We start from the raw sequence: 6000 nt of genomic DNA, 5'->3' as shown, positions 1-6000 counted from the left end.
AGGACTTGATTAACAGCTGGATTCAAAACCTCAGCAACAGAAGCTACTATTTTCGCAGTGCAGGGATCCGTAGGCGACCCAGATTTTAACGCTTTCATAATGGTAAGTGAGGTATCCAGAGAAACAGGAGGAAACTCAAGAAGTAATTCCTCTCTGTAGTATCCTTTAGGGTCTGGCACAACGTCCTGACTCATACAAGTAGGCATATCAAATGTGTCTTGGATGGACTTGATTTTGTAAAAAAAAAAATTAGCAATCTGATTGGTCCATTCACGGGTGGGAGTGAAAAGACTCTGGGTAACATTGGGGGAGGCGCAAAGTCTTTCACAATCTTAAATAGTTCCCTACTACAGTTCCTGGCAGAATCAATTTTTGTGGCCAGGAAGCTTTTTTTCTCATCACGCACTTTAATGTAGTGCGCTTTAAGTGCCTGTTTATAGGTGTCTTTACTCAATGGGTCAAAACTTTTCCTCCATAAGCGCTACAGGCATTTACAAGCACTTTTGCTCTTCCTCAACGCCTCGGTAAACCAAGGAGCAGACGTATTACCCCGTGCAGCCCTACTCATCTTAGGGAAAGCAAGATGCAATGCCCAATTGTGCAGCCAGCTTTCTAGAGTGAATGCCGCATCGTCTAGAGACCGTGCCACAGGAATAGGGTGATGGCTTAATATTTCTGCCAAAGAATCGGGCGTAATTAATTTAAAAGATCTAAATTCTTTCGTTTGCTGAATACCATGAGACCGGGTCCTATTAAGCTCTTTTTTCAACCAGAAAGTGAGCAAAAAATGGTCTGACCAAATAATAGGGAGAGGGTTGTCTAGGTCAATATTACGTGTTGAAAAAATCTGGTCCAGAATGTGACCCTTTTCATGAGTGGGAGACATCACATACGGTGCCATGGTAAAAATATGCAAGGATTCGCACAACTTCTTGATCTCTGGGTCTTCCTTTTGGTCAAAATGACGAATGAAGTCCCCGAGGACCATGCATTGACTAAATCTAGTAGCAATAGGTGCTATGGCATGGCCAATAGACTCTAGGAAACGACCTGACGGCCCTGGAGGTCTACATATAATCACCCCGGGAACTGACTGGTGGGCGGAGACAGACAAATGGAATCCTAAGCCTTCCGCTCCCTCCAGGTTCGTAATAGGTATAGCCGAGCAAGGGAGAGAGTTCTTGCATATAATAGCTACCCCCCACCTCTATTACCTATTCTGTCTTTCCTGATTATCATATAATCGGGGGGAATAGCATTAGCGAGAGTAGGGTTTGATCCTTCATGGAGCCAGGTTTCAGTGATAAACAAGACATCCGGCTTGGCTTCCACAAGGAGATCATAAAGTTGATATTCATGTTTCCTCATAGATCTGGCATTAATAAGAATAGCTTTAAGATTTTCCCCGGTCACATCACTCAAAGGAGTTTGTGGCCCGAGGATATAGCCATTTCCCCAGAGACCCATCCCTTACCACCTCTAGGGACTGCTTTCCAATTGCAAACGTTACATAGCAGTTGGTCAGAGTCAGCAGATGATTTCATTAATGTGCAGCACATTGCATGACTGCCAATCGTCATAAGGCTATCTCTACTGTATTTCAGCCTTGGAATATTCTTACCTCCATTAATTCCAGGAAAAAGAGCAGCATTCCCAACGCCGAGCGCCTTCGGGACGCTGACGTGCGCAGACAGGTTTGCCTTTGGTGCACCTTCGGCGCACCAGCGGCGCGCATCTGCTGTGCCTTCGGGACGCTGACGTGCGCAGACAGGCTTGCCTTTGGTGCACCTTCGGCGCACCAGCGGCGCGCATCCGCTGTGCGCCAGCGCAGCGTCCCTTTTTAAGCCCTCCAAAGCGACTAGACCGCCCCACAGGAAGAAACATGGCGGCTCGTGAGAGTCATCGGAAACAGTCTGCCCCCAGTTGAAGCCCCGCCAGCCACCAAATGCCAACCCCCAATTCAAATTCCCACATGAAAAATAAAGCAGCTAATCCAACAATTTTAAAAACAGAATGTGCAAAAAGGATTTCAATTGACTAGACTAGAGCAGCGTCTGCTCTAGTCAAGGGTCGAACGCGCTAGCGCAGCATCCCTTTTTAAGCCCTCCAGAGCAACTAGATCGCCCCACAGGAGGAAAAATGGCGGGAGCAGGAGAGCAGCGTCTGCTCTAGTCAAGGGTGTACTCTTTGCAAAATGTTCTGATGCCTTCGGGCCATGGCAGCACCATACATTTTTTTTAAACGGTATATTTAATATTTCATCATACATTGATTATATATTGGTAGTCAATGTTTTTGCAGGTGGATGTTCACAAATTGATATATTAACCCTACATCAACTCAACACTGGATCCTCCCCTTGAGGGAAGAAGAAACTAGGAGGAGTAGGAGCTGAGCAGCAGATTGGACTTGGCCTCTGTCCTCAAGAAACTGAAAGGAAATGCAGAAATACAAGAAATACAGTGCTCTGTGTATTAATACATAGCCTGTTGTGTCAGCCAACAAGATGGAGATCTCATCCCAATGTCAGCACTTCCTGTTACCTATCCTTGTGGCTGGCGTAGAAACTGAAGGAACAAAGGGCAATGTCCTTCAAGGCACCAGACACAGAGAACTCTTTGGTTTGGGAAAAATGATGGTGTGGAGGATTGGACCTATAGAGAGGCACAAACCTTTGCAAACTTTAGTACATTGTTGATGAGGAGACCGCAGCAGAGGTTGATGCAGGATTGCTGGAGTGGATGTTAACTGCGTTCTTCCGCAAACCAGGTCAGATTCACCGGCGATCTTGAGTCTGACCCTCAAAGATTTGCTATGGGGTTGGGGAGAGCCTGGCTAAAATCGAGGTGGCAGTTCTGTGGTACTCTAAGCCCATTATCTGGGACCTTTCTGCACTCTGCTTAAGTTAGTAAGGACATATACACTAAAGGCAGCCACACGGTCCCGTGATGGTGGACGGGGCCACATTGAAGAGCGCACCACGCGATGCAGTTTAGCCAGTAGAGGCCAGCACCACCTTCTGGACCAGAACATCCGCATCCAATGATGAGGGGCCCCTAGTCACGCTGGATTGGCTGCAGAGACCAGCCCCCCATTGTTACCATCTCCAAGCTCAGAGGAAATGAGCCAGAAAAAGGCATGTAGATGTAACAACATGAAGCAATTGCCCTAATAAACTTTAGCCAAGCCTGGGTAACATTTGACAAGGCTGCAGTTCAGTCAATCACTGAAGCCTGCAGCCTTCAGGAATACTTGTAAACACATGTAGTTCAGCAATGATTGAATCTCTCATAACACAAATATCCTCATGGTTAGCGTGAATTAAGAATTCTAAAAATATACGTTTCGGCACATTATATATTTATAGTGCCTGAATCATGTTTCAAAATAATCAATATCAACAAGTAATGAACTAACTGTTACACACCCTTTTTACACTAATAAATGCATTTGTAAACAATTTAGGTCTAAAATATTGATGTGCCTTCATGGGTGTTGCAAGTATAGATTATGACATTTTATTGTAGAAAAATAGAAAAAAGCATTCCTTACATTGGCAATAGAACATGATTTGAACTTTGAAGTCCAGATGTGCATATCCTTTCCTTCCAAGAATGGCTTCCTTTCCTCTGACCACTTCTGCCCTTGGATTCAGGAGAATCTCCACCTTAAAGCTGAGATGGGAAGATCAAATCCCATTGCCCGGCTCCTTACCTGTCCTATTGACAAGATAAAAACAGGACACATCAGGTTTTTTTGAAGATTACAATCTAAGCATTTATTTTCCCGCACTTCAAAATCAGCCAATTTTGCTAATTCTGTTAAAAAAAGCCTTTAGTTGGCAAATGAGAAATACAGATTCATCACATACAAGTCATGTGAGGGCCAAAGTCATGTAAGAAATGCTTTATAGCTTGTGTCTGCCCTTGACACATCACTGCCCTTCCGAACTGCCCGCGGTCTGTTATGACACTTACACTAAGTCTAGGCTAAGATGTTGACTAGTCACCCAAGCTACTTGTGGAGAATCAAGAGTTTAGAAAAAGGCATTGGTTATCCAATTTTGAGACCCTAGGCTCCAGGCCACTGAAAAGGCCCTTTGCCATTAGCTCAAACATAAACAGCAAGCTAAAAAATTGTCTCCATCACCAAGGGTGAATATATTGTTGTTTCTGACAAAGCAGGCATTGATCAGCTCCATGTGAGGTTATATAGAGGAAATACATAAAAGCTTCCTAAAGTCCCCAATCAAGCACTAGCTTCTTTCTATGACTCGTTGGCATCCCCAACCAATCCCACAGGAGCTTTCAGACAAGTCCAGAGTTTCGATGATGAAGAGTCTGGGGTTGTGGTACTTTGCACCCAAAACGCCAAGGCCATCGGCATAAAGGTATTCTAATAGAGTTTTACCACCATCGATTCAACAACTGTCACTCAAATTAAAGCAGGTAGTTGTCATCCCAATCATCTTGGAGAGTTTACCACCCACCATGTAAGTATATGCCTTTGTTTTATTATGAAATGGGGGCATTCACCACTTTTGACTGTATGATTGGCTACTTGCTCTGATAAAAATAGGTGCAAAGAATTTTGCTCAGTACTCAAACTGGTACTTGAAGATGAAAAAGCTTATGTCAGAGGGCAGCAGTTGAAACACCTTGATAAGGGACTTCTCCATATTATATTTTTCCCTTCTGACCCAAAATATTTAATACTGATATTCCGCCATCAAATGGTGGTCAAGCCAGTCAGAGGGGGTCTATGACACAGAGTTAGAGTTGGATGGTAATGGAAAATCCTTCAGTTTCCTCCTGAATTGCTAAGTTGAGGGGAGAATCCAGCAGTGGATTTTTTTCCTGTATAGAGTTCGTGCTTTGGGTGTACTTCTGCCCACTTCTACCAATAGAAGGAATTTTAGGTGCATATGTACAAGGAGCTAACACCGCCGCAGCGCCATTTTTTTTGCCCACAAAGCAAACACAAGGAGACGATGGATGGAGTGTTGAACATTGCAAGCACTCACCCCCAGTCAACTGATCTCACCCCAGTCAACTGATCTGGGTTTAATCCATCATCATTCTTTAGCTCACTCCCCCACCCCAGTTCAGACATGGCCATATGCAAATCAGTCTGACCCTGCGTCTCATGGGCACAGGGTCAAGACTGTGGGTTCAAACTGGAATGGCATGATGAGCAAAAAAACAATGGATTTAGGCCCAGATCTTTGCACAGGGGTGAATGTATGACATTGTTCTGCATTCTGTCCATCAACTGTTGTTTTTGCATTTGTCACCCCGAGTGGGACGGGTATGCTCAGACGTGAGTCCCGTGCTCTCCATGCTACTGGAATCAAGCTATCCTGGCTGAAGAGGGGTGAAACCCCGAAACCGGTCCTAGGATGCTTGTTTCCAGTCCAGGGAGGACCTGGCTTCGTAGTTCGGGCTGGACTGTTCCCATGAGGCACAGGGTCAAGACTGATTTGCATATGGCTGGGTTCAAACTGGAATGGCACGGTGAGCAAAAAAACGATGGATTTAGGCCCAGATCTCTGTACTGGGGTGAATGTATGACGTTGTTCTGCATTCTGTCCATCACCTGTTGTTTTTGCATTTTGTTCGCCACAGCGGTGGCTCAGTCAGTGCTCCACACTGCTCCATATTTACAAACTGATATATTGGGCCCAATGCGTCGGTTTGTAGGGGCCTGCGCTAGGTATAATGTATGCTGTGTAGGCTTCCCCACTTTAAAAGCCACGTAGAACTGACACAGTGAAATGTACAACTTTTCACTGCATCACTCTACAACTTGACCGCGTCAAAATCCCTACGCATTTTCAAACCAGGCGTTCGGATTGACACAGGGCTTTTAACAAGGGACTCTCCTCTGTGTTCTAATGCATTGCTGGAGTTGCATCAGTCTTACGATCAACTCCAGCAATGCGTCCCTTTAGCGCCAAAAGATGCGTCAGAATCTCTGACGCATTCATGAATTCTTGCGCCA

This window comes from Triturus cristatus, chromosome 11 (assembly GCF_964204655.1).
Source record: "Triturus cristatus chromosome 11, aTriCri1.1, whole genome shotgun sequence".
In the NCBI taxonomy this organism is placed as follows: Eukaryota; Metazoa; Chordata; class Amphibia; order Caudata; family Salamandridae; genus Triturus; species Triturus cristatus.
This window is presented reverse-complemented; position numbering follows the sequence as displayed.